A 9,339-nucleotide genomic window follows, 5' to 3' on the forward strand; every position below is an offset into this window, starting at 1 on the left:
AAGAAAAAAAAAAAAAAATTGAAGTATTGAAATAGAAAAGGTGAGTGTTTTGATTGCTAGAATATTGATCGCAATTCATAAATACTAAAGTTAAGTTGCCATTTATAAATTGTGAATGACTAACATACAAATCTGTAACATGAATCATTCAGGATTCAAAGAAAATCAAATCCAGACCAATTACAAGAAAGTTCTGATGATTATTTTTGGGATAACTGCTTAAAATTCAGGTTTAAAAAAAAGTTATTTATTTCCCAGTGGTTTCAATGATGTAACCAATAGTCTGAATTTGCAGTCAGATCTGACCCCAAATTCACCACTCTTTTAAGACTCTATCTTGAACAGTTGATGAATTCAAAGAGGGGCTCTTTACAGTCAGATCTTCAAATCCTAAAATGGCTTTGTATATTCTCTAAAAGATGGTTTGTCATGCACATATCTTTACTAAACAAGGGAGTTAGAGCTTCATAGAAATCTGGATTATTTTGCTCTATGGGTGCCTAACCATGCTGCCTAGTACCTCTGTCTCAAAGTGTGTACCTTGGCAAGTGAAGTTTTGAGGCTTTAAAAGCAGCAACTAACTTAAGGAAAGAGTAGTGATTACAAACTCATTTATTAATCCTTACTCTTTTAATAGGAGAAGTCTATGGTTTTTTTTGCTTTGCATACTAATTCAAGGGAAGTCAGAAAATATCTTTATTTGAGGTTTATGATAAGGCAAATACAAGAGAATGAAAAAATTCCAAAAAAAGTAGCATGGTTTATTGATTAGCCTTAATTAGATGTGCTATTATGCAAATGAGGGGAGAAACACAGTGTCTGAGACCAGTGGTAAGAAATACATCCTCATAGACATCAATTTGTTCACCACCCCGCCGGAGTGATTATGTCATACCTCCCCCTAGTGTATAAAGAGAGAACTACCACGGTTATGGTGAATACCACAGGGTATCTGCCAAAGGGAGCGAAATAGAACTATATCGGAAGACTTACTTATACTTTATTTGTATTATTCAGTTCTGTTGTTAAAGACTAATTTGTATTATTGAGTTCTGTTGTTAAAGACTAATACGTACACAAAATAATAAATTTTCATTTTATATCTCACCCTTATTTCATTTTTAAAGGAAATGTAATTAACTGATACTTCTAATTGTTTGGCTTCTCTTTAAACAAACACAAATTTTAAAACTATAATCACTCCTATTTTGTAACCATCTCATAAATTCTGTCTTTTTCCCTCAAATGTTTTTTCTGTTTACAATATAGTTATCGAAAGATTTCTTTTAGACTATGTTTAAAATATTGAGCTCAATTATTTAAAAAAGAGATGCTATAAATATGGTAAAACATTTCAAAAATCCTATTAGGTTTTGCACTGTAGTAGGCTGTGAGCATGTGAGATCTAGTTAAGGGATATAGAAGAACGTAGTTTTATGCTTAACTGACAATACCTACAATCTCACATTTCTCAAAAAGAGACTGATTTATAATCATGATTTCTAATTATAAATGATAGTCTTAACCTTAAGCCAAAATTGTATTCTTCCTTTTTTATTCGCACATATACTGAATATCCAAAGATTTTGTGTGAATTAATCAAAATATATAAGTATGCACACTCATTGAGAATATGTACTTGGAAAGACATATAAATATAACGTTAATTAATAAGATTATGCTTGTCTAAATAAGTTTAAAACAAATTGTTATATTGGAATAGTTTTAAGCAAGGAAGTATTGCTGTTTATTTTTATAGACTGATAAAGATTGATTAAAATTGCTACATTAAATCAATAATTAAATTATTATTATTAAGAAATAATCTTAAAGATGCTTTTTAATAAAATGTTATGTTATCGAGGTTATTTTATTTAGTCTCTGGGAGACTCTAAAATTCATATTTAGTAGTTGTAGTCATAGTTCTGAGCGTGTATGCATGCAGCCATAATGGCAGCAGTTATAATATTTTTCAAAAATTTGCCCTGCTTGCTATATTCTTGAGTTCAATAAAATAGTGTTCTTAAGAGTAATTTTTGATGCTCTTTTCAACACAGCCACTGTTTATGTAAATAACAATTTTTTCCACTATTTCTCCATCATTTTGACCAATATTTTACTACCTTGTTTCATATATTTTTATTTGTTAACAGAAAATTTTCAAAGATAAATTTAATAACTAAACTGTTTTAGATGTAACAAGTATCAAAACTTTCCATATCTTATTTAAATCCTCAGGCGAATGAGTTATTTCATTCACAGCTAGTTCTCCTAGTTTTCATTGTCTTTTAGAGAAATTTGTAGCTCCTCTCTAACACATGGCTACCGGCCATTTGCAGACATTTAATCAAAACTCTCCCTTTTAACAAATGACAAATTCACACTACTAATAAGACAATCACTAAAGCATATCTTTATCCTTTGTGATAAATATGAATTATAATGAAGCTACCCAAATTAACTCTAATTTTAATGCGTCAGGGGAAATGTTTTATAATTTTAAAAGTTTTTGATAAAATCTCTCCTACATAACAATAAAATAAGAAAAAGTGAAAAATATCTCCAATGTAAATAGTATTTTAACTGAATATTTTTTCTAATTTTTACTAAAATTTTTAAATATTGTTCTTAGGAAAACATTTGTCAAGAAACAATATATTTTAATTTCTTCTATATTTATGTATATGCTATTTACTATATGATAACATATATATATATAGATATAGATGTCTCCTCCCACACGTAAGAAGTGTATACCCAATGAACAGTAAAAAAATAAAAGTTACAAGATTACAAAAATTTTCAAGTTCTACTAATTTGAAGTTCACACAATAAATGAACTAAATTTCTAACTAGCGTTTATGTATTTTACATAGATTCCTAAGACTGTAAGTCAGAGGAAATACTCATACATTAGTTGTTAATAATCAGTTTTTGAACAGTGAAACATATTTCGGGATATTTATTTTAAAGTTTTGAGATTTAAATTTAAAAGTTAATTTAAGATATGTGTTTTTAAGTTTTACAATTGAAGTTTATGTGGTTTAAATAAATCTTGTGTGTGTTCATGTATGTGTGTATACTTGGGTGTGGAGTACTTGAGAGACCAAATAGAAACAAATTGTCAGAGCAAAAATAAATCTGTTTAATTATATCTAATGTATTAGCATATATTAAAAAGAGGAGTTGGACTGCATTGTGCAAAATGTAATTATGAGAAAAATTATCTTGAGTTTTATAAATTCCAAATGGCATATTTTTACCGTCTTCTGACTTAGCCAGAAATAAAAGAGTTCAATTAATTTTGAAACCTCAACTCTTCTGCCCCATAAGAAGTTACATGCTAGCTCCCCCCTGTGGTCACTTTGACAATAAAGACAGACATTCAGGCATTTGTTTTGGAAATTTCCTTCCTTGACAGGTTTGTTCCATCTTGTATCCTACTGTTTAAAGCAAATAAAAAGTTTATGAATGAAATAGTTAATTTATAGACGTGACTGCTGGATCGTTAAAATAAAGTGGCTGAAGCTGGAAACCAAAGTAATAAGTAGTTCATGCTTGGTGCAGCAACTCCATGATTTCTTGGAGTAAGAATGTTAGGACAGTTCTGAAGCTGAGAAACTAGCCCTTGGAGGGAACCTGGGAAATGTGATTCAGTAAAAACTCTTTCCTCAGAGTCAGTTTTGCTATGTTGACCTGAAATGATGTTTCAAAAAGATATGTCACCGGAGGCCCTGCCTTTCAGGTGAGACAGAACCCAAAAGCTTATAATCGCATGTGGTTATGACGGGTCACACATTTCTTTCCATTATTCTGAGGCATTTAAACATCCTGATATCCAACTATCACATAGAGATCAATAAGAAGAATATACAGGAAGTACACTGAGCTCTTCAGAAAGCAAATAAGTGCTCTACAAATCCTATGCATTTTAATTATCAGCATAATCATTAACCCTCCCAAGTCTCAGCAACAAGGTCTTACTTGGATAATTATGTTCTACTTATGTAAATTCCTCTTTTCAGTGAGCTAGGCATATTATTTCCTCTTATCTTTTAAAAATTCAGAGCAGTTCAATTGAACGCCAGGCTCTGTTAAACAGCTATTGTCTGTCACCCTGGAAATAGCATACTTTTGTTTTAAATAAAGCCACTTTGTTTAGTTTTTTCCCTCCTGTATAAATCTAAACAAGTACACATCCAATAATATTATTTCTGTTCTTACTCAAGTGATCTTTTTGAAATCATATTAAATGTTAAATAAAAGAAATCACTGGAATGAATCATCTTTAAAATTATTATGCCTAGATTGATCTCTGGAGCTACTGAAACCTAATTTCTAAACACAGATTCTTAGAGGGTGTCCACAGTTTTCTGAGTTAGTTTCACCTGTTTCCAGAAAAAGTGAGAGCAGAATATACAGGAAAAAAAAGGCCAAAGTCATTTACAAATTGCCGATTCTAAAATAAGAATATAATGATTCATAACATTTTAATTAAACATTGAAGAACTTTGAAGAAATTCATCTCTAGTAGTAACCGAGTGATATCTTTATTTCTCACCAAAAGTATTGTAGTAGGTTTAATATGTAATAACCACAAATATAACATTAAACAAAAAGAATTTAGATGTTTGAATATTTAAACATTGGCCAATTTATCTTAGAAAAATCATAGGTTAAATTCTAAAACATATTGGCTATAATAATGAGATGAGTTGGCGTAATCTATCTTTTCCTTCTAAATAATTTGATTGGGTCACAGCAATCAGAGTAAAGCATAAAAAATAATTTAATATTTATCGCACTGTTTATCATTTATTCTAATATAAATTACAAATATTCTGAAGGTATAAGGAACAGTGGTAATTAAACTCTTGTGACAAGGATCCTTTCAAGAATCTGCTGAATGCTACAAAACCCCTTTCCAATAAATTTGGTGGTAATCTACAAACTCATTTTGTACAAATATTTTCATGAACACTTGTAGGAATTGTACACACTTGATTAGCATACTCATTGTGTGCAAACATTGAAGTAATTCTGTTTTGGAAAATTATCTAAAATCAGCTTTACTCCGATAATACTAAATTTAAAGAGAGGTGAGATGATTTTGTGTGATGCACTGCACTATATGAAATGTTTTAATAATTGAAAAATAATTGAAAAATTATTAAAACATTTCATATAGTGCAGTGCATCACACAAAATCAATTAATAATTGAAAAATCCTTTCTTTTTTTTAAAAATACAAAGCTTTATGTACTTTGATCAGAAGCTGAATTTGCAGTGGGAGGCTTAATTGATTATAACTATTATGATACAAGTGAAGTAAAAGATTGAGAAGTAAAAGATTGCCTAGGGAGCAGACTTTTCACTTCACTATTCAGGTTTAGCAGCAATATGCCCATGAGATATAGAGATCTTGCTCACTCTCGCTGGTGAAAAGTGGACACATAATTCTGTCTAGTTAGAGGCAAAGGGCACGCTGATGTGAACAGTCAAGAGCAGTCACAGAAGGGCATAAAAATGGTGAGGTTTTAAAAGTTTATTTTATGGCTCAGACATTTCGACAAGTATAAATTAACAATAGTCTAATAGCCTTAACTAGACTCTCGAGTCTCGGACCCTTTCAAGAATCTGCTGAATGTTTTAGAACTTACTTCCAATATATTTGCATAAAAAAATACACTTTAAAAATATTACATCGTTTTAAAGGGAACATTTATGAAGAAACGACTCATGGTGTTCCTTGAGCTCCATGGCCTCTAGATTAGAAGAATCTTGAGCACTCTGGGTAGCAGAGTGTATTATTCCAAGTAGTTTAGGTTAAGAATGAAAACATTTAATTAAAAAAAACAAAACAAAAAAAACAGAGTACTTGGTTTTAAGTGCATGCATACATTAAAAGGAAGAGATATTTACGATTAATCAAACTTTAAAATCTTGTCTTAGTTTCAAAGTGAATTGGTGACATATCACTTACTCCTCCCTTGCCTCAATCCTTGCTAAATTGTCTTTGAGAATATCATCGGAAAAGTAAAGAAAAATGTGCATCATGTGGAAAGAGCAACAATGACATATTTGATTAACTACGGGTGTTTTATTGATACAGTTGAGATGGGACTAGATTGAAGGAAACTTTTCAAGTCCTAATTCCCCAGAGCCACTTCCTTGGGAATAAGAGGAAGAGACCTGAAAAAATATAAATATCACATACTCTAGATAGAAGAAGCCAAAAAAGCAGAGTTGTGGGGAGAGAGTGGCTGCATGTTTTGTTTTATCTGTAGTTCTGGGAAGTGCACTAGATGACTGAGCCTTTGCTTTTGTCTGGATCTGGTCATACTCTGCACAGTATCTCAGAGAGACTGTCTTTAGCCTCAATAATCTCCCTCTGTGAAGACGGACAGGCTAAATATATTATTCTGAAAAACAGGTCTTACAGATGAGTTCAGGACCACATTGAGGAATCAAGACATATACTCTCCCGTGAAGTGGAATAAATGTGGAAACAGAAGTAAAGCTTTCTAAAATTCTAGTTCATATGTTCAAAAATATTTTTTAGAGATAGTGAATCCAAGAAACTTAAGAGGTAGTCACAAAAGAGAAATACTATAAAATATAAAAAGTCAGATTGAAATGTAAAACACTAGGTACGGTCAATATCAGGAAGAATATTGCAGAAAACTTAGAGAAATACATGAAAAAAGTTCAGCTATTTTCCTGTACCTCAGAGGAAACGAGCCAATGAAGAGATAAAATCAGAGAAAAATAAACACAATGCGAGGTTCAGGATATCCATGAAGGGGACACGATAATAAATAATAAATAACAAAAACTATACAAGAGACAACAAAATAGAATGGGGAAAATAAGGAAAATCCATAACCATAAAAATACGAAGAAGAAACATTCTGGGAGTGAAAAAAAAGCCCAGGTTTGTTAATTAAAATAGCTCATTGATTGCTAGGCAAAATATAACAAGCAACACAGAAATAGTTCCTTGATTCTTAAATTTCCAGGATGATGAAAAAAATATTGTTAAGTGTTAATGCCAAGTGACGCTCTCCAGTGCTGCTTTGGGTAGGCTGCACCTTGTGGGCAGAGAGAACAGGATGAGCATCAGCCTGCTTCATTTGTTCAAGTCCCAAACCCAATAGTTTGAATAAGAGTGGGCTTCTACCATTTTCAGATCAAGTGACATTTTCAAAGAGCAAGCTGACAGGAAGAGGAGCAGACAACATGGAAGCTCAATTGTTTCACTTGTAGGCAAATCACTACAGCTAAGTCATAGAAGAAACCATGTTTCTACAGTACCCCAGAAACTCTTCAGCATTTAGACCCCATTTGTTTTTATAAATAATATGTATTTCTCGCTTCATGACTTTATTTATTGCACAAAATCATTCTTCACTCCTCCCTGACGTCAGGAGTGGTACGTCAGTCTCTAATAAAACCTTGACTCCATATATTCAAAGTTCTGTAATCTTGGTTCTTTCCACTCCTGCATCAGAATCAATGGGTAATTTCCATAGTTCTGGCTGTTTCTTCTCCCTATTTTGTTTCTCCTGCTATAAGATTAGCTGAACAATATAATGTTTTTCTGATTTTACTGAACCAATTCTTTTTATTTTTAGTAACTCTTGTTGGTGCATTTCTTTTCTCTTATAAAATGAATTCTTCTAGATTTCTCATCCTAACAACACTGTATATTTAATATAGAACTTCTAGCTTCTATAAATCAAGAAAAATAGAATAATCTCTCAAGAGAAAAAGAATCTATAAGTGATACTAAAAAATCTACAAAGGCAGAATTCATTCATTTATCCCTTTAGCGAATGAGAGGTACATTTTAGGTTCTGGAATTATAATAGTGAACAAGGCAGACGAGGAAGCTCCTTTGTCCATGATCCAAGATTTTTGGCCAAATTCAGTTCTCTGTTTCTGTAGGAACGAGGTCTCCATTTCCTTTCTGGTTGTCAACCAGGAGATTTTCTCAGCTCCTTAAGGCTGTTCTCATTCCTTGTCAAGTTGTCTTCTCCATCTTCCAACAAGCCAAGTTGGCTTCTTCTCAAACTTTGAATCTCTTTTACTTCCTCTTCAACTGTATCTCTCTTGCCTCTATGTGGAGAAAATTCTCTTTTAAGGCATCATGTTATTAGACTGGGTCCAATCAGACAACTCAGACAATTCCTCTAAACTAAAGCCTTATTTACACCTGCAAAATCCCCTTTTCCATGAACCATAACATATTTTCAGATTCCAGGGGTTAGGATGTGGACATCCTTGCAGGAAGCATGCTGCCTACCACAAAGGGATTGGACGAATATGTTATAGAACAACTATATGTTAGCATTCTATTCAAATGTTAATATAAAAAAGTAAATAAAATGGAAAAAATCACTCAAAAATTTATATTAAACAGCATTTAATAAAAGCAGAGTATAAAGTATTAGAAGTTTCTTAAAACTTGTGTATACACATTTATACATAAAAATTGAGGGGAGATAAGCGTCAAGCATTTATAAGGCTATAAAACATAAGCACTAATAGCTGAGTGATAGGGTGGTGGAATTCTTCTTAATATCTTCAATTTTATAAATTTTCTGTTGGGAATACATAATACTTTATGTTAAAGAAAATATATAAATAACCTAATAGCACCATTTCCCCTCACCAGTACTTTAAATTCAGTCACTTTACTATATGTCATGCATGCAATATTAATTTTCATATTTGCTTTTGTTCATCTTCTCATCAAGGAAGTCTTTCTTTTTTTTAAATCGAGATCACTCAGTTTTCTAATACACAAGAAACAATTGATTGCTTATGACAACTTTCTCTTGTCTTCAATTGTTACATGTTCATTGTAAACAATATATCATCTAAGTGAAACAGCAGCATCCTCGATGTAGTCCTATAACTAACATTCTTTTTTTTTTTTTAATTTTACTGTACTTTGGGGAAACTAGTCAGTGATAAAGAGAAGAATTAATTTATAGGTAAATGAAATAAGAACCCATTAACTTAGTATGCTATAATGGAACATTTCAAAGAGAAAGGATTTATTAGTACTTCTGACTTTTATTTATGTGATTTAACTCTTTAAGTAAGGCATACTAAATTGCAGTGTTTCATTATTGTTATATATGTAAAGTTCAATATCTGATAGGATTTTTAGTAATCAATTAAAGTAATGTCATATGGATTAAATGTTGTTTTTCTTATAAAAGTGTAAATTAATTCATTGAAGCCTACAGTTGTCTCCATTCTGTCCAACTGAATACGTTTATCATTCATCCTGATGGGTTTAAAATACTGATGACACGAGAACTCAATAAA

Source organism: Pteropus alecto, unplaced genomic scaffold, assembly GCF_000325575.1.
Source record: "Pteropus alecto unplaced genomic scaffold, ASM32557v1 scaffold35, whole genome shotgun sequence".
NCBI lineage: Eukaryota > Metazoa > Chordata > Mammalia > Chiroptera > Pteropodidae > Pteropus > Pteropus alecto.